This window comes from Chionomys nivalis, chromosome 16 (assembly GCF_950005125.1).
Source record: "Chionomys nivalis chromosome 16, mChiNiv1.1, whole genome shotgun sequence".
Lineage (NCBI taxonomy): Eukaryota > Metazoa > Chordata > Mammalia > Rodentia > Cricetidae > Chionomys > Chionomys nivalis.
In genome coordinates, this window is record NC_080101.1 from 46,671,998 (window position 1) to 46,697,097 (window position 25,100).

Here is a 25,100-nt window from a genome sequence, read left to right on the forward strand (position 1 = left end):
ACCCTGACACCTCTGCTGGCTTTGTCGTCCCATTGGCTGAGAATGCGTCCAACGTGAGGAGGGATATCCAATCAGCGAAGGGATATTTTCAAGCCCACTCTCTCATTGGTTAACTAGCCGGGACCAATGAGCTCTCAGAACACTGAATTGAACCCAAGAGCTCGCCGTCCACCGAGGACTTACTAAATTTGCGTTCCTCGCTGTTCCGGGACTACAATTCCCAGAGTTCCCGCGGCAGAGCGACTGCGTTTAGAAATTCAAACAGAATATTCCGTCTACAGCAAGTCTTCCAGGTCTAATAAAACAACCTCGTAATCCTTCATCCGAGTCTGTGAGTCTTTACTCAGAATCTTCAGACGCTTCTTTATAGTTTTTACTATAAACATCGGCTCTCTGGCGTCCTTGGGTTTCGTTCATTTCTTGTTAGTGTCGCTTTCTAGCAAAGTTAAGGACGCTAAGAGCTTTCGGGTTGGCTGAGGTGATTTGACATTGGAACGAGTTTGTCTTCTTTCTTGTAAGGGTCTTCTGTTAGCTTCTGAAGTTCATCATGAAGTTTTGTTAATCCCGCTTTCTATTTATTAAAGTAAAAACATACTTGTTTTATCGACAGTAGTCACTGAGAGGTCGCTTTAGATACATATTTTAGTTTCCAAAGTATTTCTCGAATCGTAACCAAATCACGCAGGCCAATCTGAAAAATAATGCATCCTTTACAATCATTGTGGATTTTCTTTTTCCTGTCTGGTTCTGACGTGTAGTTCACATATTAAAGTTACAGAGATTGGTTGTTGTCGCAAGGAATTTGAAGGGGCTTTAATTTGGAAAGAGCATGGAAGAGTACCAGACTGTACTCTAAATTTTTATCTTCAATACTTTGTAAGTGAATTTATAAACCAGAAGTCCAGGGTGGCTCAGGCCTGTAATCCGAGCACTAAATAGGCAAAGGCTGAAGGAGGATCATTCCAGAGTCAAGGCCAGTTTAGGCTAACTAGAGCTTCACGGAGACCTCGGTTTTAAAAACAAAGCAACAAAAGAACCCGTGTAGTTGAGTTTCTTTGTGTTCCCTTGTTCTTGGTTATCGTATTATAATGAACCTAAAATAAAAATAGAAGCAAAGTAGAACTCAGTAGGAAACAATGAGACGTCTCTAATGCTAGCTAACCTAGGGCAAAAACAAGTCTGGCTGCTCTATTCCCAAAGCCACAAGGGGGAGTGTGCTAAGAGAACATTCAAACTGAGTGTAGAAAACATGAAAAGAAAAGGAAAGGAATAAAAGTAAATACACTAAGTGCAAAGGGTATACCCGGTTAAACATAACCTATCTGGTTGAATAAATGAAAAATTGCCTAATGTTCTAATAAAAGGTAACTCGGGAATCTAGAAATGTAAATTTACTATTTTGGCTAAGGTTAATTTGTAGATTAAGAAAAGACAGAGTATTCTTTGAACTAGTAATTACTGACAGGTTTTTGACACTGTTGGGAAAATATATTTCACAAAGTCTTTATCCACTGGAAGTTCCCATCTGAAATCGAGTGCATTCACACTTCTGCCGTTAAAGCTCTGAGGGGCTAAACTTTCTGCACACTGCCATTACCAAGATGAGATGCCTGGAACTAAAAAGCAAAGGATGTCTTTAAAAAAATACTAGTGCTTCCTGAACTCGTGTTGACTGGTTACAAGCCTCAGGGAAGTCTTGAAGTTTTTATGAATTCTCATTCATGATTTTGAAGTGTCCGAACCAGACACCTATGAAGCTATGATACCTACCATTATGAGTCATAGCTTGAGTCTTAGGTATCTTGCTACAGGACAAGCTGGAATGTAAGTTTCTCAAGCGCGGTGTTGCTTAAGACACTATTCAGACCCTGTCAGTTTTATTTACCCGTCGTCTTCTGAATTCCCACACTGTGTCAGAGACAGTCTATGGTTCAAAGAGCAGGAAAAGCAGTCCTTCAAAGAGCTCGGAGTCAGGGGCTCCAAGAGCACTGGCTTCTAGCATTTTGAGATCAGACGGTCCTTTTTCAGTTTTGAAATTTTTAATCCTACTTATTTTTAATTTTCTTACAGGTATATGATATGTGTCGGGAATATTACCCTCCCACCCATATCCTCTCTCTGCCTTTTAATTATCCTTCCCATTGTCCCCCTTTGTTCCCCAAGACAGTTTCACTTCTACTTTCTTGTCATGTGTACATTCATGATTTTATGTGATCATGTAAAACTTAGGAACTGTAAACAAGAGAAAATGTATTTATCTTCCTGAGACTGGCTTAATTCAGTTAGTATAATTGTTTCCAATTATGTCTATTTTCCTACAAGCAATATAACTTCATTCTTTATGACTGAAAAGACTCCATTGTGTTTCCCTACCTCATTGTCTTTATCCAGCTGGCTTGCTTCCATCATTTAGCAATTATGGATAGTGCCGTAGTAAAATTAATGTGCAAATGTCCCTTAGATACGTTGTCTTAGTGCCCCTCAGATAAATACACGGGTGTGGCGCAGCCTGGGTTATATGGTAGACTGATATATAGTTGATTGGAAAACTTCCATACGGATTTCCAGAGTTGCCAGGCTAGGTTACGTTGCCAACCGCAGCAGATAAGGTTCCCTTTCATCCACATCCTTGCCAAGATTAGTTTTCTAACGCTCTGACTCGAGTACAGTGGAATTTCAACTTGGTTTTGATCTGCATTTCTCACATAAGCATGGTGATGGATAGGTCTTTCTACCTTCTAGTGTCTTCTTCAATGTCTTTTTTGAGTATTTTAAAGGTTAAGTTGTTCACTGTATTGGTTTTTCACTTCCTTAGTTAGATTTATTCCAAAGTGATTTTCTGTTTGTTTGTTTGTTTGCTTGCTTATTTCCTTTTCATGGCAACTGTGCCTTGGGTTGCTTCCCTGATCTATTTCTCAGCACGTCAAATAACCCTTTTGAATTTCCTAGCACTTGGTATGTTGAGTCTGGAAGATCAAGAGTGGGTTAGAAGCCAACCTGGGCTACAGGAGACCCTGTCTCCAAAAAAGGAAAAAAATTAAGCACATAGCTCTGAAATACGTATTTATTCATAAATTCTAATCTTAAATTCTACATACTATCAAATACATATATTTTAAAGCATACAAAATATAGATTGTTAAATTATGAGAAATAAGGATAAATAGAAGCTCCAGCTGGCCATCTAAAAGAAAATAAATTTGAATATATGCATCCTTTTCCTAAAAAGGTGCCAGGTGAATTAAAGATCAGATCTTCAAGGCTTATATAATCTTTATTTTCATCAAATAACATTGCAGCAGCTCGGGCTGGCTTTAAACTTGTGATACCCCTGCCACAGCCTCATAAGTGCTGAGGTTACAGGCATGCGCCACCACCACACCTAGCCCTTAGGGACTGCAACGTACAACCTAGATATGAGGTGCAGGGATGGTAACTTAAACAAAATGGGAAGAAAAAGAAAAAATAGAAGTTGCACTCAGGAGGCAGAGGCAAGTGGATTTCTGAGTTCATGGCTAACCTGGTCTACAGAGCAAGTTTCAGGACAGCCAGCACTACACAGAGAAACCCTGTCTCAAAAAAATAATAACAAAAATATTTTTGCTGGGCTGGGGACAAAAATATTGGGAGTTTAATGATATCCTTGACTATTAGTGAGTTTTAGGCCAGCCTGGGCTAAATAAGACTATATCTCAAAAAACCTACAAGCAAGATGGCTCAGAAAGGTACTCACCCCTGATAATGCAAGCCTGTCCTAACTGGCTCCCTGGAATGTTTATTAGTTACTTTCTGTTGCTGTGGTGAAATTCCATGACCAGAAGCAACTTTGAGGAGAATGGGGTTAAGTCACGAGGCGTACAGTCAATCAAGTTAGGCTAGACATGGAGCAAGAGCTGGTGGCCCACAAGCAGTCAGGAGGCAGAGAGACCACATTCTGTCTACTCACAGTGTTTTAATTAAGGTTCCTATTTCTTTGATTAAACACCATGGCAGAAAGTGATTTGGGGAAGACAATGTTTATGTCAGCTTACGGTTCTTCACCACAGCCAGGCAGTGGCGGCGCACACCTTTAATCCCAGCACTTGGGAGGCAGAGGCAGGTGGATCTCTGAGTTTGAGAATAGCTGGGTCTACAGAATGAGTTCCAGGACAGCCAGGACTACACAGGGAAATCCTCTCTCAAAAAACAAAGCAAAACAAAATCTTCACCACAGTTCACCACCAAAGGAACTCAAGGCAAGAACCTTAAGACAGGAACTGAAGCAGAGGCCATAGAGGAACACTGCATACTGGCTTGCTCATCATGGCTTGCTTAACATACTTTATTTTTTTTAAAAATATATATTATTTTTATTGAGCTGTATATTTTTCTCTTCTCCCTTTCCTTCCTCTCTCCTCCCCTTCAACCCTCTCCCGTGGTCCCTACACTCCCAATTTACTCAGGAGATCTTGTCTTTTTCTACCTCCTATGTAGATTAGATCCATGTATGTCTCTCTTAGGGTCCTCTTTGTTGTCTAGATTTTCTGAGGTTGTGGACTGTAGGCTGGTTTTTCTTTGCATTAAGTCTAAAAGTCATGTATGAGTGAGTACATATGATATTTGTCTTTCTGGGTCTTGATTAGCTCACTCAATATGATGTTTTCTAGAGCCATCCATTTGCCCACAAATTTCAAGATGTCATTCTTTTTTTCTGTTGTGTGGTACTCCATTGTATAAATGTACCACATTTTCCTTATCCATTCTTTAGTCAAAGGACATTTAGGTTGTTTCCAGGTTCTGGCTATGACAAACAATGCTGCTGTCAACATAGTTGAGCATATGTCTTTGCAATATAATTGAACATCCTTTGGATATATGCCCAAAAGTGGTATTGCTGGATCTTGAGGATGGTTGTTCCTAATTTTCTGAGAGATCATCATACTGATATCCAAAGGGGCTGTACCAGTTTGCACTAGGTGTCATGGCACACACCTTTAATCACGATACTTAGGAGGCAGAGGCAGATGAATGTCTGTAAGTTCAAGGCCAGCCTGATCTACACAGTGAGTCCAGGGCAGCCAGGGCTATATACTGAGACTCTGTCTCAAAAAACAATCTTTATAAAAAAAAATGTAAGAGTTGGAAAGATGGCTCAGTATTTAAGAGTACATACTGCTCTTACAGAGGAACTCAATTTGGTGTCTAGTATCTACATTAGACAGCTTATAATTGCCTGCAAGTCTAGCTCCAGGAGATCCAACACCCTCTTCTGGACTCTGAGAGAACCTGCATGAATGCAGCACAAACATAAAAATAAATCTCAAAAAAGAATCTAGCCAGGCACAGTAGTGCACATCTTTAATTCCAGCACCCAGGAGGCAGAGGCAGGTGTATCTCTGTGGGTTTGAGATCAGCCTGGTTTACAGAGACAGTTCCAGGACAGCAGGGTGAATAGGCTAAAAGAGAAACCTTCTCTTGCAAAAGAAAAGAGCAAAATTTTTTTTTTAAAAAAAAAAAAAGGAAGTGAGGGAGGGAGGGACAGAAGGAGGGAAGGAGAGAGAAAAGGGAGGAAAAGAAGGAAATAAAAGAAAAAGAATGAATCTGAAGATTTTAAGGTCCTAGTAATCTCCAAAACAGTGCATACTATTCCTACTGTTATGGGTTACTCACGAGAACTGGATGGTTACAAAGGGAAATTAAGCCATAGCTAAGCTATTAGCTTCTAGTTGATTGCTTCTCTTTCTCTCTCTCTCTCTCTCTCTCTCTCTCTCTCTCTCTCTCTCTCTCTCTCTCTCTCTTTCTTTCTTTCTACTCTTTGGGGACCTGCCACCCATTCCCAAATAAATATACAGAAACTTATTCTTACTTATGAATGACCAGCCTTAACTTGGCTTGTTTCTAGTCATTGCATCATGAAAGACCTGAATTACAGTGCCCCCATTCAGCACGAAGCAGTTTGGAGAGAAATAACTGCACCCATATTCCCAAACATTGTTTATAAATGTCCTTTTACATTTAAAGGGGGATATGATATAGTTATGAATAATTTACAATGATATAAATTTTGCTTTATTGATATAAATTTAAGGTCAATTTTGTTATATGTATTTCTGCTCTATTTAAGGTATTGTGATTGTGTAGTTCATTTAAAAATGTAATGTATAATTAGGAAATATAGGTTGTTAATGGATAATCATCAATAATCAAACTTGTGGTCATGTTAGTTAGATTTTCTAGATATATAGAGATATATTTCAGTTAGATAGGCATTCTTCGTATCTTTCAAAGACTACAGAATGTGGCATTAATGTTTTAATAACTTAGGGCTTTTCATGTCAATGAGACACTTCTGCTCCTGGCAGCACCAGCTACTTCAAGAGGAAGACAGGCATTGAAGAGGCTCCTTATGGAGCTGGTTAGCCATTTGGGCAAGAAACTGCTCTTGCCTGGACTGATGCATAAACTGGACATAAAGAACCCGCAGAGAGAGGACTGCTGAACTTGCCTAAAGGTGAGATGATCCTTCGGGGTTCCTGATTTATGAAAGAGTCTGAAAGACATTCTGCAGGACACAAAAGAAAGAAAGTGGCTGAACTGTCTTTGAAATTTCCTGCTTCATGGAAATGTCTGCTGGATACTATGGGCCTGTAGGCTGAAGGCAGATGCCGCAACGGTACAGGGGAACTTTGGGTGACTGTCCAGGCAGTGAGATATCTCTGTCATTTCTAGAGTTTTGGAAGCTGCTTACAACGTACTTCCTGTTTACTTTGGTAATAGTATATCCTTCTGAAGTCTTTGATGGAGTTGAAGAATAGAAGATAGTTATAGTTTTCCTTAGTTATGATAAAGATAAAATAGATATAAATATCGTGACTGTAATTCTTACTTGATAACTGTTTTGTTATATGTAATCTTACTATGTTAAAGTGAAAGCCTTTCTTTTTTGTTTAAACAGAAAGTGGGGAAATGGTGTAGGAGGTCTTCTTTCTATGTGTTGCTTTCATTGGTCAAATAAAGAAACTGCCTAGGCCTTTTGATAGGGCAGAACTTAGATAGGCAGGGAAGACAGGACTGGATGCTGGGAGTAAGAAGGCAGTGTGGCAAATTCCATGGCTCTCTTCTTCGAGATGGACACTGATTAGACTCATGCTGGTAAGCCACAGTCAAGTGGCAATACACATTAATGGAGATGGGTTAAATTAATATGTAAGAGTTAGCCAATAAGGGGCTGGGGATAATGAGCTAGGCAATAATTTAATTAATACAGATCTCCGTGTGATTATTTGGGGCATAACCTAGCCGGGTGGCCAGGACTACAAGCAGTCTGCCAGCCCGCGTGTAAGCCAGCCTGGCAGCAGGACACAGAGAATTATTACTGCTGTTTTTCTAAATGGACCTGGTGTCAAACTGCTTTCTGAATACAGATGTTTATGCCCATAGAACAGTTCTTCCTGCCGTGGTCAGCCTAGCTTCTCTTTGCAGTAGACAGTGGTTGGTGTAGAGTCTTGTATCTGGACGAAGTTCTGAGAATGTGACAGTTGAGTGCTGAGCTCTAAATGAGACATCACTATCACCCTCTCCAACCGTCTTCTGAGCGTTTCCTGAAGACTGTAAGAGCCAAAGGGCAAGGAAGAATGCTGTGAATAGAAATCTTCTTGAGATGACCTGACCGTCATACTCTGAATTTACAGTGGTTCAGGTTACTGTCACAAGACCTGCACAGGATGGAGCATCTCAGTAATACATCTTGGAAAAGGAGAGACTTGAAAGACCCACTCCCCTTGAGGAGCTATTGGTGGGTAATGGTTGCTGATGAAGAGGGAATTGCTTTCATTGGCGGATCCTCTGTTAAATGCTTCAGTAAAATGCTCAAGCAAAAAAACCTAATTAAACTAGGTTGGTCGTCCAAGAAACAAAGTATCTAAACCAGTGCTTCTCAGCCTTCCTACTGCTACAACCCTTTACAGCTCCTCATGTTGTGGTGACCCCCCAACCATACAGTTATGCTGTTGCTACTTCATAACTGTCATTGCTACTCTTATGAATTGTAATGTAACTATCGGAAATGCAGGGTATCTGATATGCGACCCCTGTGAAAGGGTTGTTTGAACTCCTAGAATCACAATCCACAGGTGGAAAACCATTGATCTAAATCTTACAAACAAAAAGTAGCTAAAACTATAAAGAGAACCATGTTTACTGCAAAATTGTTGATAATAGATAACTATATTAATTCCTTTAGTAAGTGTCCCTGCAAATGCCGGCAGACTAACATCTACACAAGAAAAGATGGAAATCCAGTTCAACAGGACTTTGTTAGCTGGTGTTGGTTCCAACTTCTAGAGCCTGACACCGAGAAGGTTTTCTTTGACAAATTTAAACACAGTGTGACTTTGAGGGAAAAAAAATTTCTCATAGTTATCACAATAAAGCTTAAGGCATGACTGTGTTGAAATTTTGGCCAAGTACATGTGACCTTGACCGTGAAGATGGGTTCTATAGCTTAAGGACTTAGGATGTGGTGTGGACTCAGTCACACAGATAGGGTAGAAGTCACATGTGACAACTCTCCTAAGGATGGAGTCTATTGATGGAGAAACAAAGTTAAAGCTAAAGGTCTAGGGAGGAAGTGTAGGGTAAAAGGGACAACTGGAGCAGAAAACCGACCATTCACTGAGCACCCTGACTCTGAACCCAGACTCAGAGAAAGAAACACACCCTGGATTTGAGACCTGGGCCAGGAAAGAAACATCTTTATCCCTGAATCCAGGACTAAAGACATGTGTCCTGGCTAATGTGAAAGAAACACACTTTGTTCCTAGAATCAGAGGCAGTGAAAGAAATATGCCCTGGTCCTATGATTAGAGTCAAAAAGCTAAAAAGGACCAGTGAAAGAAACACAGTTTGACCATAAAGTCAGAGCCATCTCTGCCCTGACCATCTAAACTGACCAATCCCTGAGCAGGGAAAAACTAACCAATCCTCCATCTCCCTGGGAAAACTCTGCCTCTAAGAAGCCCTATATAAGCCTTTCTGTCCTTTCAGTTAAGAGCTGCCCTTAATCCCTCCCTGGCAGAGGCAGCCACTCTCCCGGACTCCTCCTTCCTAAAGCTTTCTCAAAAGAGTCTTGGGTGATGACCTTCATTGGCCCATGCAGAGCAGAAGAACCTGACTGGAATATCCCTTGGGGGACTGAGCTGAAAAACCTTGCTAAGATGCTCCCTAGGGGCCTCAACAAGGCGGAGCAGAATAGAAGAATTTTGCTAGGACTCTCCTTAAGGAGGCTGAGCAAGGCCAGTGGAGGAAACGGAGCCAGAGGAGATTGCTACATTTCAGCACAGGGCTTCCCTTTAGCAGAGTGTTAGAAGAAGAAGCATCTTGGGCTGGAGAAGAAGCAGATAGCTCTGCTAGGAAGCTCCCGTAAGGGAACAGAGCAGAACTCAGCTGTGGAAGCTCTTCAGGAGAGGAGCAGGATCCCTATATCCTGCAGGAAGACCAGCCCCCACAGCAGCTCAGCCTCAGGTAACCTGTCTCCCCAATAGCAGGACACCTTTCCCTCCAGGGCTGAGCTGTCCTATTGCAGCTGCAGCCTCCAGAACGGTCCAGCCAGCTCTTGATAGCCTGGCTTCTGATAGTCAGGACACCTTTCCTCCAGGGCTGAGCTGTCCTATTGCCGCTCAATACGCACCCCCCCATCCCAGAATTGTCCTATCATGTCTATAATTATATCCTGTTTTCCCATAAGTCAGGATATCCCAACACCAATACTGTACCACATTCCCCTACAGAAGGGTCTGGAATAGACATAACAGTCTGTGAATTTGGGTGTGGCCTGTGTAATGATCTGTCTCTTTAAGAGACAAGCCACACCCACTCCCTCCCCCATCCACTGAGGCAAGCTGATCTTCAGCTTCCAGCCTGAGTCTCTCTTTTCTGTCTTCCTCTCAGAGAGGCAGCTTCCGTATCCCCCCCATGTCTCTCTCTCTGCCTCTCTGTTCTTCTTCCCTTCTCCCCTCCCTTCTATAACCCCCTGAATAAATATTCAACCTCACTCTGCATGGTGTGCCTATGCTGTCTCTCACCCACTGCCGCCACACGGCTCACTCATGGCAGCTAAGGGACACTGCCAGGAACCAGCCACCTTTGGAGACCTGCCTCCTGTGCCATCCCTGCCTGGGACTGGCTGCTTTTGGGGACCCCCCCCTGCCCACTGCAGCAATTTTTAATAATCCATTACAGTCTAACCCTACAGATAGCACAGAGATCACCAGGCTTTTAACTCCTCCACTTCTGGTAGAAAACAGGTATGCACACCCCTTCCACTGAACAGACAAGCCTGGTACTTAACTTTTCTGGCTTCTGTCATGTCTACCTATGAGTACAAAGACCTCATGTCATTTATAACTTTTCTATTGCTGTGCAGAGATGCCGGAACCAAGACAACTTATAAAAGAAAGCACTTAATCAGTGCTTGCTTAGCTTCAAGGGGTGGGTTTATAACTACTGCGGTGAGGAGCGTGGTGGCAGGCAGGCATGGTGCTGAGGCAGTAACTGGGAGTTTACATTCTGGTCCACAGGCAGGAGGCCAACAGACAGGCAGCGAGATTGAACCTGGAGTGGGGATTCTGAAACTCTCAAAATCCACCCCCAGTAAACACACTTCCTCCAACAAGTCCACACCTCCTAATCCTTCCCAAACACTTCCACCATCTGTGGACCAAACATTTAAGTACAAGAGCCTATTGGAGGCCGTTCTCATTCAAACTAGTATATTAACAAAAACTAAATCTAATGAACTCATATCAGTAATGGACTGTTAGCTAGTATGGTGGTGTATGTTTGTTATACTCAATTAAGGAAATGTAGTGTCTAATTTTAATAGTCAACAGACTATATCTCTAATAACCAAAACACAAGTATCTCTGGGCACATGTGTGAGAATTTTTTTTCTTAGATTATTTAAGCCCATAAATCTGGGCTACACCTTCTGGTAACAGCCCACATTAAAGGACATGAAAGAAACATTGCTTTTTGTCTGCATTTTCTTATTCCCACTAGTAAGTGCATCTATCCTACTGGGGCAGGCAGTATTAAGTCCAACTCTCTTGGGATTCCAACGTAGACTGAAGACAGCAGCTTTTCAGGACTCCTTCAGGATTCCAGGGCCAGACTGGGACTGAGTCGGGCTCAACAACCTCTAGATTCTCAGCCTTTCCATCACCAGGCAGTCATTGTCAGATACTCAGAGCACATCCTGTAAGCAAGTCTATAAATCCCCATTTAGTGTAGAGATTTATTCTATAAGCTCTGATCCTTTAGAGAACCCCCAAATAATACAAAATACAAAAGCTGTGAGTTCTAAGCCACCCTGGACTATGTAAAAAGTTCAAGAGAGTGCAAGAACTGCCTCAGCAAGAATTAATGTGCAGGCTGTAACTTGGAGTCCTTGAGCACCCACACTCCTGTGCCCTGCTGTCAATCCCAACAGTGTTGTTTTTATGTGATGTGTTATTGCCTTGTTTTTAAACAAAGTTAATAGGTCTTCTTCTCCCTGATAACAAGTTTCTCTGCTGACGCAGAAAGTCAGATCAAACCAAATTGAAAAAGTATAACAACAGGTTTATTTGAGCAAAGCAACTCTTGGGTGAGTTCTCCAGTCCCAGAGATCCAGGCCAAAGAAACCTCACCCCTGAACTAAAGCAGGGAGACTTTACAGGTGGTAGGCAAGGGGTGATGATATGTCCACCACAAGCTGGGTTTGTATCCAAGCATAGGCAAAAGCTGAGCGCTTAGGTGGGGATTTGGGTTGCTGGTAGCAACAGGGTAGAAAGTTGCCATAGTCACCAAGAATGCAGAACTGGGCTTTTTGGTGTCTTTTCTTTGTTGAGAGATTCTCTGAGCAGGCAGGGTTTGGAGAGAGCAGGGGAGAGAAAGAGAAGGGAATGGGGTGAGCTGAAGGCTCCAACCTAGGAGTTACTTTACTATTTCTGTGTATCTGTGGGAGACCTGATTTCAGTCCTTTGAAAGAGAGGCATGGACTTGTGCTTGCCTGCCCAGATTTTGGCCACTGGTAACACTTTGGTCATTTGGGGAATTTAGTCCAGCATGGCCAGGTAGGCATAGCTAGGACCACGGTGTTCAGGAAGAAAAAAAAAAGTGAATATAAGGGGCTAAGATATATCTCCCAAGAGCATACCCTTAACAATCAATTTATTCCCATCCCCCTCTCCACTACCTTCCATAATGCGGCTGTATTAAGAATCTGATTTTTTTTAAGATCTAAAATGCCCCCCACAGACACACTTGTCTCCTGGACAGTGCCATTGTTGTGGGAGGATATAGAGCCTCAGAGAGGTGGGGATTAGCTGGTAGAACTGCATCTCTGAAGAGGGAAGAATTTCACATTTATAGCTCAGCAGGCTTCCTGTCCAGTCTCTACTTCCTGTCAGAGATATGAAAAATTCTCTCAGATGTTGGGGTTGGGATAACAGATGTGTGCACATCTGGCTTTATGTGGGTCCTGCAGATCCAAACTCAGGTCTTCAGGTTGCAGAGTAAGCGCTTCACCCAAGGGGTCATCTCCCCAACCCTAAAACACCTTTAATAAAACCTCCAAGTCTGCTTCACACTGAATAGTCTTATAATTCTTTTCTGCATCAAAGTCATGAACCCTGGAACACCCCGAGCTGCTGCAGGCGCCAGCACGGAGCTGTTGCCTCTGCCCATCATTGACAGATAGCCTAGTATTCCTATCATTTTTTTTTGTGTGTGTGTGTATGTCATATTTGGATTAAAACTGATCCTGAAAGTTTTCCTTGATTCTAACCGAGAACCCTGTGAGACTCATCTCAGTGGATTGTATTCCCTACCGCGAGGCAGTTGGGGCCAAGGGCAAAAGTAGAACAAGAAGAAATGGACCTTGATTGCTAGAAGAGGCCACATGTAAATAAATTAATCCATATCACCAAATGGGACTGCCACTCAGCCTGACGTGGGAGACAGGTTAGTGTGGTCACTAGTCTGTCCCCTGCTTTATGAAACAGTGGACCACAAGCACAGAAGTTTGGTTTTGTCTTTCCCAGGGACATTTTTGGGTCTTTGTGATAAGCCTGAAATTGGCTTTAGAATTTGGCAGATATTACGCACTCAGTCCTCAACGATTCTTCAGGCTGGCCTTATGGGATGGGGGTCACACAAAGACAAAAGAAAAAATTTCTACCTTTATTTTGTGCGTGGGAGGTGTGTGTGTGTGTGTGTGTGCGTGCGTGACACAGAAATGCTTTTCTCCCTCTGTTATATGGGTACTAGGATCAAATGCAGGCTATTACTCTTGTGGCAACAGGCTTTACCTACTGAATCATCTCCATGGCCTTCATATGTCAAACGAGCTGGTCAAGGCAACTGCTCATTTCCTGCGTTTTATCCAAACAGCAGATGAACGTTCAGTTATTCAGGACTCTTCCAGAAAAGCTGAACCATTCCTTTAGGAAAACAAAACAAAACAAACCTCCAGGATCAACTGTACTAAGAAAAACAAAGTCCATTTTCTTCTAATATTCCCAAATGACTTGCCCTTTAATATCTGACATTTGGTTACCAATGTGTTCCAAATTCTGAACAATCACTTTAGAAGGAGTTTGTACATACGTGTTAGTAGCTCCAAGCTGAAATGTAAAAGTCAATGGTTTTGTGGAAGAGAAGCTATATTCATTATTTCCTCCTTCCCACCAGCTCACTACACACGGCCTCTGCCTAATACAATTACCATGTCTTACTACTTTCCTGCTCTGTGCACAGGCAGCTGGCTGAACTTACTGAGTGTTACTGCCTTGGCTGTTCCCAAGGCTACCGTGACGTGTTAGCTGGGGCTGCAGTCATTTCAAGGCTTCAGCAAGCTCTTCCTCCCAGCTGATGCCACACAGCTTTTTAGCAGGATTTAGGTTCCCAGAGACCGATGGATGGATCTTCATTGCTCGCTATTGGCCAGAGAACACGCTCATTTTCGTGCCATGAGGGTACCTCATAGTTCGACACTGGCTTAATTCAGAGTAAGTAAAGGAGAGACCAGGAGTCAGCAAGCCAAGGTCAAACCATGGTCTTTTTGCCACCTGATCTTGAAATCATTGTCGTCTGGTACTTGCCATTTTCTGTTCATAAGAACTAAGTCACTAACTCCAGTCCATGTTCTGAGAGAAGGAGTTCTATCAGGAGGTGGAGCTTAGTGTGGATCACTTCAGAAGGTAGCTATCACAGGGCTGTAAACCAAGAGTTAATAAACATGATAAGGGGTTGGAGAGATGGTTCAGGAGGTAAGAGCACTTGCTGTGCAATCATGAGAAGAGTTCAGACCTCAGCTTTGAGGTAAACTAGCTGAGAAAATGCATGATCCAGATTCAAGGAGAGATTCTGCCTCAAAGGAGTAGGCGAACAGAATTAGAGGACACCTCACGTCCCTTTCTGGCTTCTACACACATGCACAGACCACCTACTCATACAGATATACACAAATACTAATAATTCTTTTTAAATCTTTATGTATTTTATGTATATGAGAGTTCTATCTGCATATACACCTACACACCAGAAGAAGGCATCAGATCCCATTACAGATGGTTTTGAGCCATCATGTTGTTGCTGGGAATTGAACTCAGGATCTTTGGAAGGGGAGTCAGAGCTCTTAATCGCTGAACCATATCTCTAGCTCATCAAAATAAAACAAAACATGGGGCTGGAAAGATGGCTCAGAGGTTAAGAGCACTGGCAGCTCTTCCAGAGGTCCTGAGTTCAATTCCCAGCAACCACATGGTGGCTCCCAACCATCTGTAATGAGATCTGGCACCCTCCGCTGGCATGTGGGCATACATGGAGGCAGAATGTTGTATACATAAAAAATAAATAAATCTAAAACAAAACAAAACAAGACTCGGTGAAATTAATCAGCTCATCTATATTCAAAGATATTCTGCAGTGACCAGGATTCTTGGTACTTAAATCTTTAAACATTCTAGGGCTCCTTGGAGAAAGGGACTGATTGTAGTGCGTGGGGCAAGGAATACACAAAATGAGTCTGTAGCATCTTGTAGTTCTAGAAGAAAGGACATAGCCAAAAAGCAAAATAGCCACACAAGCCAACCTAAAACAGCTTTATAAGTGCTTATGCAAAGAAGTAAAAATCAGAAGATAAATTTAAGACAACATACACAAATGTAGGCCTACACTAATGACTGAAAATGAGGAAAGGGGGTGGTGGTGGCGCACGCCTTTAATCCCAGCACTTGGGAGGCAGAGGCAGGTGGATCTCTGTGAGTTCGAGGCCAGCCTGGTCTACAGGACAGGCTCCAAAAAAAAAAAAAAAAAAAAAAAAGGAAAAAAGAAAAGAAAATGAGGAAGGAGGCAAAGTTTTCTTATACTAGAAATGCAGATAATGTAGCCATGCACTCAAGTGACCCTTCAAGAGTTGAGGCCTCATCTTATAGTCCTTTTAAATGTAGGCAGTACTTAGGACTATTCTTACACACACAAGAAATAGGGCAAAAAAGTGCAACCATGCAGTGGAGAAACTAGCAAACACTATACACCATTGTCAGATGGTCAAAGCATCACTAGTAATATGCCATGCTTAGCTGGGTGGTGGTGGCGCACGTCTTTAGTCCTAGCACTCAGGAGGCAGAGGCAGGTGGATCTCTGTGAGTTTGAGGACAGCCTGGTCTACAAGAGCTAGTTCTAGGACAGGCTGCAAAGCTACAGAGAACCCCTGCCTGTCTCAAAAAAAAAAAAAAAAAAAAAAAAAAAAAAAAAAAAAGCCACACTGACAGTATGTTCTCTTTGGTATTATCTGAGTCAGGTTATGCATACATATGTAGCACTTCTCTCAAATCCTGTAATCACAATCTAATTATATATAAAAAATACCAAATTCAAATCAAGGAGTATTTTACAATACCTGATCACATGCCTCAAAATTGTAAGTCATGTCAAAGTCATGAAAAGTTAAGACTGGGAAACTACCAGAGGGACGAAAGTTGTTTTATGATTAGGCACACAGTCTTTGCATTAATAAAATCTGAATAGGGCTGTAGAGATGGCTCAGCAGTTAAGAGCACTGGCTGCTCTTCCAGACGACCTGGGTTCAATTCCCAGCATCCATATTGCAGCTCACACCTGCTGAAATTCCAGTTCCAGAGGATCTGGCACCCTTACACAAACATACATGCAGGCAAAACACCAATGCATGCAAAATAAGTAAGTCTAAAACAAAAACAAATAAAATAAAATAAAAAAAGTCTGGAGTTTTTGTCAGTAATTATCATAGTTTATATTACTTCAATGAAACACCGTGACCAAAAAAGCAAATTGGGGAAGAAAGGATACATTCAGCTTACACTTCCACATTGCTGTTCATTACTGAAGGAAGTCAGGAAAAGAACTCAAACAGTGCAGAGACCTGGAGGCAGGAGATGATGCAGAGGGGTGCTACTTACTGGCTTGCTTCTCACGGCTTGCTCAGCCTGCTTTCTTATAGAACCCAGGACCACCAGCCCAGGGATGGCCTCATTCCCAATGGGCTGGGCCTTTCCCCATCAATCACTAATTGAGAAAATGCCTTACAGTTGGATCCTATGGAGGCATTTTCCCAATTGAGGCGCCTTCCTTTCTCATAACTCAGCTGTGACAACCAGCCAGGTCAGTAATAATGTGTGAGTGTTGGGTTTCTAACTCTGAAAATGTGTCACAGAAATGTAAGATCAGGGGGCACTGGGTGAAGAGGACACCAGAATTTTGTCTACCCTTTGCCACCTCTCTGTAAAACTAAAATTATTATAAAATATCTTTATTTCTTTCAAAAAACAAAGTTTCAAAGTTCAAAAGTGTAAAGACTGCGGGACTTTCTCCTAGATCAGTTCCTGGTTCCACATATTCCAAACCCTCTCATTCCTTCACCACAGTTTGATAGCAGGGGCCAAGTAATGTTAATAGGCCCTTTGTGCCACAGTAATGGATGAGATGGCCCAGCTAGGTCAGGTTTTTTAGAAACGATTCCATTATGGGGAGAAACAACAATAACTTGTGATGAAACTGCTTAGGTTTAAATCCTTTCGCCTTCATCCAGACCTTCAAAAAGCCCAGGGCCCTTGCAGGGCATTTGAGGGTAAAGCAAGGTGTGATGGTCATGGTCTTGCATTATAACATTTGATCATGTACGGTGATGCTGTCTTTATCTGTCTATACAGCAGGCTCACTCCGGGTGTGGTTCAACATTTTAAAAAACAACACAACAGAAAAGAATAAAAAGTTTGTACGGTCAGAGTGGGCTCCCAAAGCCGTTATTGAGTAACAGAAAAGAAACTCTTTTTTTTTTGTTGTTTTTTTGTTTTTCGAGACAGGGTTTCTTTGTGGTTTTGGAGCCTGTCCTGGAACTAGCTCTTGTAGACCAGGCTGGTCTCGAACTCACAGAGATCCGCTTGCCTCTGCCTCCCGAGTGCTGGGATTAAAGGCGTGCGCCGCCACCACCACCCGGCAGAAAAGAAACTCTTGCTGAAATACAAAGCCCTAGCCAGGAGGAATTTAGGCCATCCAGGGCAAGAACACCAGCGCTCCAGGGCCCGCCCAGCTACTTCGGAATCATCTGCCAAAGAGAGGGTAGGAGAAAAGGCTAAGTGGCAACAGCTGCTGCCCACCCCCAACCGTGCCCCCATTATTTGTTTGGACTTAGGGTTTCTTTCCAGTGTCATAGGCTGGCTTTCCAGATCCTCTGGCCTCCACCTCTAAACTGCTAGGATTATAGGCATGAGCCACCACGCCCAACTAGCAACAGCCTTTTGAAATATCAATAGGTCTTCCCTCCATATTCATGTCTTATCGCGCCCACACACATTACCGTGCTGCTTGTGGCTAATTCGGCCACGGACAGATCGTATTTTCGCGACGAGGTTATTTGAAATCTAGAGGGTCTCCGAATAGCCATTCATTAAAAAGCACGTGCACAAGCTTCCTGGCCGTGGAGACCCACGCCTTTAATCCCGGAGATAAGCAGGTTTCCGTGAGTTCAAGGACAAGACTGGTCTACAGAGCGCCTGCTGGGACAGACAAACAAGACTGCACAGAGAAAGCCTGTTTCCAAAGAAACCATGCCAACCAAGCAGACAAAAGTGTACCAATTAGACTGACTTTGAGGAAAAAGGAAAGGAAAGGAAAAAGGAAAGGAAAGGAAAAAGGAAAGGAAAGTCTTCATTCCCTGAGCACCACGGCATTCCCACTTGTCTAGAACGGACATCCGGGATGTGAGACCGGACACAAGGATCGGCCAGGGGATCACAGGTCCCCACAGAGCGTGGGATGAGAAGGGCTCGACCCAGGCTAGGTCGAAGACCCAGCTCCTTTCGGCGGGCACACACTTGCGACTACACTCGGAATGTGGGTCTTCCGACGCCCTTCAGGGGCGAAGTTTATCAACCAAAGTAGCCGCGGCGGAGGCAGTGAAGACACAAAGCAGCAGCCACGCAAAAGCACACGCCCCTTACTGTGCTCCGCGCGTGCGCACAGAGGCCCGGAAAGGTAGCCGGCGCGGTTGGGGGGGGGGCACAGACACGCCTTCGGCCCGCCGCTCCTAAGCCCGCCCCCAGGCCGCAGCGAGCCTCTCACTGGTCAGCCTGAGCCCGGCCAGGGGCGGGGATTGGCTGATTGGCATAAGGTCCCGAGTCGGCCAATCTGGAAGGCTGAGCAGCTGGGGAAGGTGCGGGCTGCGGCGCAGCGGAGGTGAGTGGGGACCGGGACTCGGAAAAGCGGTTGGCGACGGGGGAATGGCTGCCACCCCGAGCCGGGCGGCGGCGGGAGGCCGCGTGTGGGTCAGGGGGGAGACCGGAGCGCGGCGCGGGAAGACGGCGAGCGAGAGGGAGCCGGAGCAGGGCAGCCCGCCGATTCACCCGCGCCCGGCTTGTTGAGCTCCGCGGGCCGCCGGCCTGGCTCCCATCCCCCGCCGTCGGGGCGGCTGCCCACGCCGGCCGCCAGGCGGGGGATCTCGGCGGTGCTGCGCCCTGACTGGGTCCGGGCTGGGGAGGCGGAGCGCGGCGGCCCAGGACGTTCAACCTGCTCCACCTGGCCCCAGCCAGGTTCTGACAGCGACGGCTCGCCGCCCTGAACTTTCTTCCTAGGCGTGCGCAGTTTGCGTAGTAGACAGCCGCAGGCACACTAAACCCAACTTTAATGGCTTGTTTTGTGACTTTCCTGATGTAACCCATTCTGGCCTTCACCTAGATGAAGATGGCTTAGAAGTTCTGATCCTCCTCCCTCTACCTCCCAAGTGCAAAGTTTAAGGCTTGCTTCAACACTCCCAGAAGAAAAAAAAATTAAGTTTTTTTTTTTTTTTTGACACAGGGTTGTGTTTCTTTTACTCCAGGATGGGGTGGAATGGACTACGTAGATTAGGCAGGCAGAGCTGCCTACTACAACTCTAGGTCACCCTCCTGCCTCAGCCACCACGCCCAGCTCCATAAATAACTTTTTATTGGAATCCAGTCACATTTATTTTCATAATGTATGTGACTGCTTTTACATTACAGTGATGTAGTCACGTAGGTTGTAACATACTTAAAAGATTTACTATCTAGTTTCATAGTCCTGGCCACTCCCTCTCCCCCCCAATCTCGATTTGAGACAGGTCTCACTAAGGAGCTCTGGCAGACTTGCAAGTTGATATATAGACCAGGATGGTATTGAACTTGTGGGGACTCTTTGCCTGTTTCTCTAGGGCTAGGATTATAGATGCATACCACCATTCCTCATTCCTAGCACCATTTTTTTCTTTCTTTTTTTTTTTTTTTTTTGGTTTTTCGAGACAGGGTTTCTCTGTGGTTTTGGAGCCTGTCCTGGAACTAGCTCTTGTAGACCAGGGTGGTCTCGAACTCACAGAGATTCACCTGCCTCTGCCTCCCGAGTGCTGGGATTAAAGGCGTGCACCATTAACGCCCGGCCATTTTTTTCTTTTTTTCTTTGATAGGGTTTCATTGTGTATTCCAGGCTAGCCATCTGTTTGTTACCCAGACACCTCAAACTCCTTCTATTGCTTTATTTTTTTACAGATGCAGGGATTATAGGCAGGAGCCATAAGGTGTGGCTGAATTTTTTGCTTCTTAGTTTGTTTTTGATATTTCGAAAAAGGATTTCTCTGTGCAGCTTTGCCTGTCCTGGAACTTCCTCTGTGGACCAGGCTGGCCTTGAACTCACCAGGCCTCAGCCTCAGTGAGCCATGAGAAACAGGTATGCACCACCACTGCCCGGCTGCTTCTAAGCACTTTACAGAAATAGTCAAACTTTGTTGTATGCAATTGTAAATCGATTTCTTCTACCTTTTTCAAAATAATTATTAATTTTTCATTGCTCTTGGAGGTGGGTGTGTGGTCAGTAGACAGCATATGGTTCTCTCTGACCATGTAGCCCTCAGGGGTCAAACTCAGGTCATATGCTTGGCAGCAGGCTCCTTCACCCACTGAGCTGTCACTGACATTACACCCACCCTGGAAAGCAGAGCGGCTGGAAAAACAGTCTAAAGCCAGTCGGCAGGGAGTGCGCCGTACTGTTTAGGAACCAGAATGTGTCGCCTTGCAAGTAGGTCCTTCATTGATGACACTTCAGTTTTCAGCCGTCACACTCAAAGCCATTGTCACCAAGTAAACGGACAGGTAATTGAAACCATTTAACAGTAGCTTGTGGAACTGCGTTTGAGTAGCGTAAACTAGCTGTTACAATATAAAAGTAAGGAAATTAAGTCAAACTAGGAAATACATTTTAATAAATTGTAAATACATTTCAATATAACTGGGTGGCATTGTTTTGTTTAGTTTTTCTCTGTAACAGCCCTGGCCTGTCCTGGAACTAGGTCTTGTAGACCAGGCTGATCTTGAACTCACAGAGATCCTCCTGCCTCTGCTTCCTGAGTGTTGGGATTAAAGGCGTGTGCCAGCACCACCCAGCATAACTGGGATTTTTAAACTTTATTCTTTTTTTAGCCAGGATCTCTCTTTGTAGCTCTGGTTGACTTGGACCTCACTATGTAGGTAAATCGAGCCTTGAATTCATGGATGAGCCTACTTTCCAAATGCTGGGATTGCAGGAACTCACTCTGTAGACCAGGCTGGCCTCAAATTCACAGACATCCTCCTACCTCTGCCTCCCGAATTGTGGCATGCACTTACAATCTCAGCTCTTGGGAGACAGACTGGAGGATTCTGGGGGCTCACAGGCCCTCCAGCCTAGCAAGTTGTTTCTTCCAGGCCTGAGCAAGACCCTGCCTCAGAAAACCAAGCTGGTGAGGGTTGAGAACTCTACTTTTCTGTGGGCATTAGGATAAATAATTTAGAACGTATTGTACTATAGGATTATGTAGGATTATACAGGGTTAGTTAAAGTGGTGGTTGTACGCTCTCTCAGATCTGTGACTTCACTAGCCCAGGGTAGTTGGCTCGGTTTCCTGTACCATTCTTGATTTCCCTGCTGTGGAGTGGGCCTCCAATGAGCGAGCTGGTGACTGGCGAGGTAATCACTATTGTACCCTCAGGGTTATTATGCCGTGCTGCACATTGTTGTGGTTCGTAGGCATCCTGACTGGGTAGGCCTGTTGGTTGTTTTTCTCCTTAGGAAACACTCACGGTGCCTCTTGGTACCATGGAAGCTGGTCCTCAAGAAGGAGGCTTTTTGGTTGTCCGTCCAGTCTAAGTGGTCAGCCCTAAAACTATATATACAAGTAACATACAGATGGAAGCAGATTGTATTTAAATATTTAGGAACAGATGTATTAGTCAGGGTTCTCTGGAGGAACAGACGGTTTGTTGGAGTGGCTGTGGTCCCAGTATTCGAACAGTGGCTATCTCCTAACAGCAAGGTCAAAACCTGAATTGTCCCAGTCTGGTGCCGGAGTCCTAGAGAGGTACCCGTCTTTGGTCCACATTGGAATCCCAAAGAAGTGGGTTCTAACACCAGGGAAGGAATGTCTCAGCAACAGGACAGATAAACGTACCAGTGAGAGTAAGGACAAGAAGGCAAGAAAGCAAAGTTTCCTTCTTCTGTACCTTACGTGGCCTGCGACCAGAAGGTGTGACCCAGATTTTGAATGAGTCTTCCCACCACAAATGATCCAACCAAGAAAAATCCCACACAGGTGTACCCAGCTGCTTAGGTTCTAGGCCGTTACAGATGTGTTAGGTTCACAAGATTAGCCATCTCACACGCACACTTAAATTTATTTATATATACACGCACATGTATGTGTTTACATGTACCAGTGCTATGGGACAAAAAAGCAAGCTGGATGGCTCTTGGAATACAATTCCCAGAGTTGTTTTCTGGCCTTCACACATACGTATACTTGAATACACACACACACAATGAAATGCTCTTACTAGACAGAGAGAACTTAAAGAATAAGAAGGATTCTAGGTTGAATCAGGTTTTCTCTAAGAGCCAGCATATAGTTTTCTCTAAATTCTAGCATTTTACTAGCTAGAATTCCTATTAATTAGTAAAAGCTATTGTGATTGTAACAAGCTTTTTTGTTTGTTTTTTGTTTTTAGACAGGGTTTCTCTGTGTAACTGTTCTGGCTGTTCTGGAACTTCTCTGCAGACTAGGCTGGCCTCAAACTCAGAGATCTACCTGCCTTTGCTCTCCAAGTGCTGGAATTAAAAAGGCATGTGCCACCAGCCCCTGGCTGATTGTAACAGGTTTTAAGTGTTTCCAAATTAGATCTGTTTAAAAACTTGCTGTGAACTGTTATTAGCTGCTTTTCTCATTGCTCTGACTATGAATGCTTGCTAAGAAGGAGGGCACATTCTTTTCTGCTGGGACAAGCACGGTAGCAGAATCTCCCTGCAGCTCTGGGAGCCTGAAGCAACAGCTTACTGACATCCCAGAAGGTCGGACGGCAGGACAAGCATGCTGCTCCTTGCATTATTCTGTCTAGGACTCCAGCATTAGGAAAGTGGTACCAAGCCTTACCACCTTGTTAATCCTATCTGGAAACATCTTCCACAGACAGACCCAAAGGGGCTCCTCAGTGATAGCGGAGTGAGGTTGACAATGGAATTCAGCCATCGCATGAAGTATAACAAAGACATTAATATATAAGATCGCAAAACATTTGTGTAATAGTCACTCAAATTAAGAGAAGAAAGTTGTCTGCATATCAGAATACACCTTGATGACTCTTCCAACTGTTAATTACCCACAGGATCCAGAGGTAGCTGCCATAATATATAGTGTTTTTTGTAATCTCTAGTTGTCTGTGGAGTAAGTGCTGACGGACTTTTTATTATGGTTAGTATTATTCTATTCCTGATAACACTAATGTATTTCTTCTCTTTCATTGAGGAATTTCATTAGGGCACTAAATTCTTACACTTACGAGGCTCTCAGAGAGCTCTTCATTTGGCTATACTCTCCTGTCTTGATAGGTCTCTAATGAGTTCAGGGACAGGATTTTTTTTTTTTCGTTTTTCTTTTCTGCAGCTACTTGTCCTAAGTGAGAGGAGAGTTTCTTTGGATATTACCTAAGTCATAGAAGCAAAAGTTTTTCTGTGTGTGTATACATAATATACATTTTTTTTTTTTTGATTTTCGAGACAGGGTTTCTCCATAGTTTTGGAACCTTCCCTGGAACTAGCTCTTGTAGACCAGGCTGGCCTCGAACTCACAGAGATCCGCCTGCCTCTGCCTCCCAGTGCTGGGATTAAAGGCGTGTGCCACCACCACCCAGATATATATACATTTTTGAGGCTAGCTCTGCATGTCTAGTCCAAGCTGGTCTTGAACTCCTTTTTCTTCTTTTTCTTAATTTTTTATTTCAATTTATTTTTTTGTCTGTGCATACTTGTGGATGGGTGTGTGTCACATAGTGGAGGTCAGAGACAACTTGCAGGAGTCAGTGTTCTACTTTGGCTGTGTGGATCCTGGGAGTCCAACATGGGTCTTTAGTCATGGCAGCAGGCACCTCTACCTCTAAGCCATCTTGTTGCCCTTGAACTCTTTTTTTTTTTTTTTTTTTGATTTTCGAGACAGGTTTTCTCCATAGCTTTTGGAACCTGCCCTGGAACTAGCTCTTGTAGACCAGGCTGGCCTCGAACTCACAGAGATCTGCCTGCCTCTGCCTCCCGAGTGCTGGGATTAAAGGCGTGCGCCACCACCGCTCGGCGCCCTTGAACTCTTGATCCCCCTGCTTCAGCCTTCTACATACTGGGCTTAGAGGAACACCACCACATCTGGCTTGATACCACTAACAGTTGAGCAACTATTATACATTGCTCTAAAAGCTGAGATAAAGTGTCTTTCCGAACTGATTAAGTCCAGTGAATGAGAAAGCAATTTGGGCATACTGTTTTAATGTGCTAATATACAGAGAAATATATGCGCAGGAGGGTCTTGATTATGGTTGATCAAGAGTGACGTAGAGGAGGCATAGCTAAACTGAAACAGAGAATTAGTAAGACCTAAATTAGTATTGGAGACAGGAGGGAGGTGGAATTTTGACTGCAGGTTGAGAGTTGAGAGTATATTGGATTTTAGAGTTACCTTTATGACACTTTTCAAAGTGAAGGCTATGAAGAATGTAGAGGACAACGAAGCAAATCATAATAAGTTAGGATAGCAGTGGATGGAAAGGAAGGAGCAGCTGTCAAATTGTTTACAAGTTAGTTTAATAAATAATACAATTAAGTTTCTTATAATAGTAAAGACAATGAGGTGGTATCTGGTGAAGACGACTTGATTGATTACAGAAGATGAAAGCAAAAAGGAATAACATAGATGCAATTTTTCTCAGGTGAAGAACATATGGACAGCAGCTTTGGGGAGAAAGTTTAAAAGTTCAGTTTAGATTTCGTTTTAAATGCAGATGGGAGAAACTAGGAAATCGTGATAGAAGTAATAAGGTGAAGAGAGAATGGATGTATGCCATCAGGGCGTTTTTGGTGCTGTGAGACCCGCGCAGTGATAGGGTAGAGGGGACCTGGGCATTTGCTTGGAGAGTGGGGCGGAGAGACTGAGGGTGGAGCAGAGGCACAGATGCAAACGAGAATGTGCCAGGACACTGTGAAGGGTTTACTCGGATGACTAATCTTTGTTGTTGTATCTGCTG

The 25,100-nt window shown here is 43.7% G+C and overlaps 1 protein-coding gene across 2 annotated transcripts in view; it reads left to right on the forward strand.

The window, feature by feature from the left end:
• Nucleotides 1-18,680: 18,680 nt before the first annotated feature.
• The window catches only part of Mtfr1 (mitochondrial fission regulator 1), a 50,105-nt gene continuing 43,685 nt past the window's right edge, over nucleotides 18,681-25,100 (forward strand). For both annotated transcript variants that reach the window (XM_057791019.1, XM_057791020.1), the window contains exon 1: nucleotides 18,681-18,735. The gene's annotated coding sequence lies outside the window, so the exon portion shown is untranslated. The remainder of the gene's footprint in view (nucleotides 18,736-25,100) is intronic.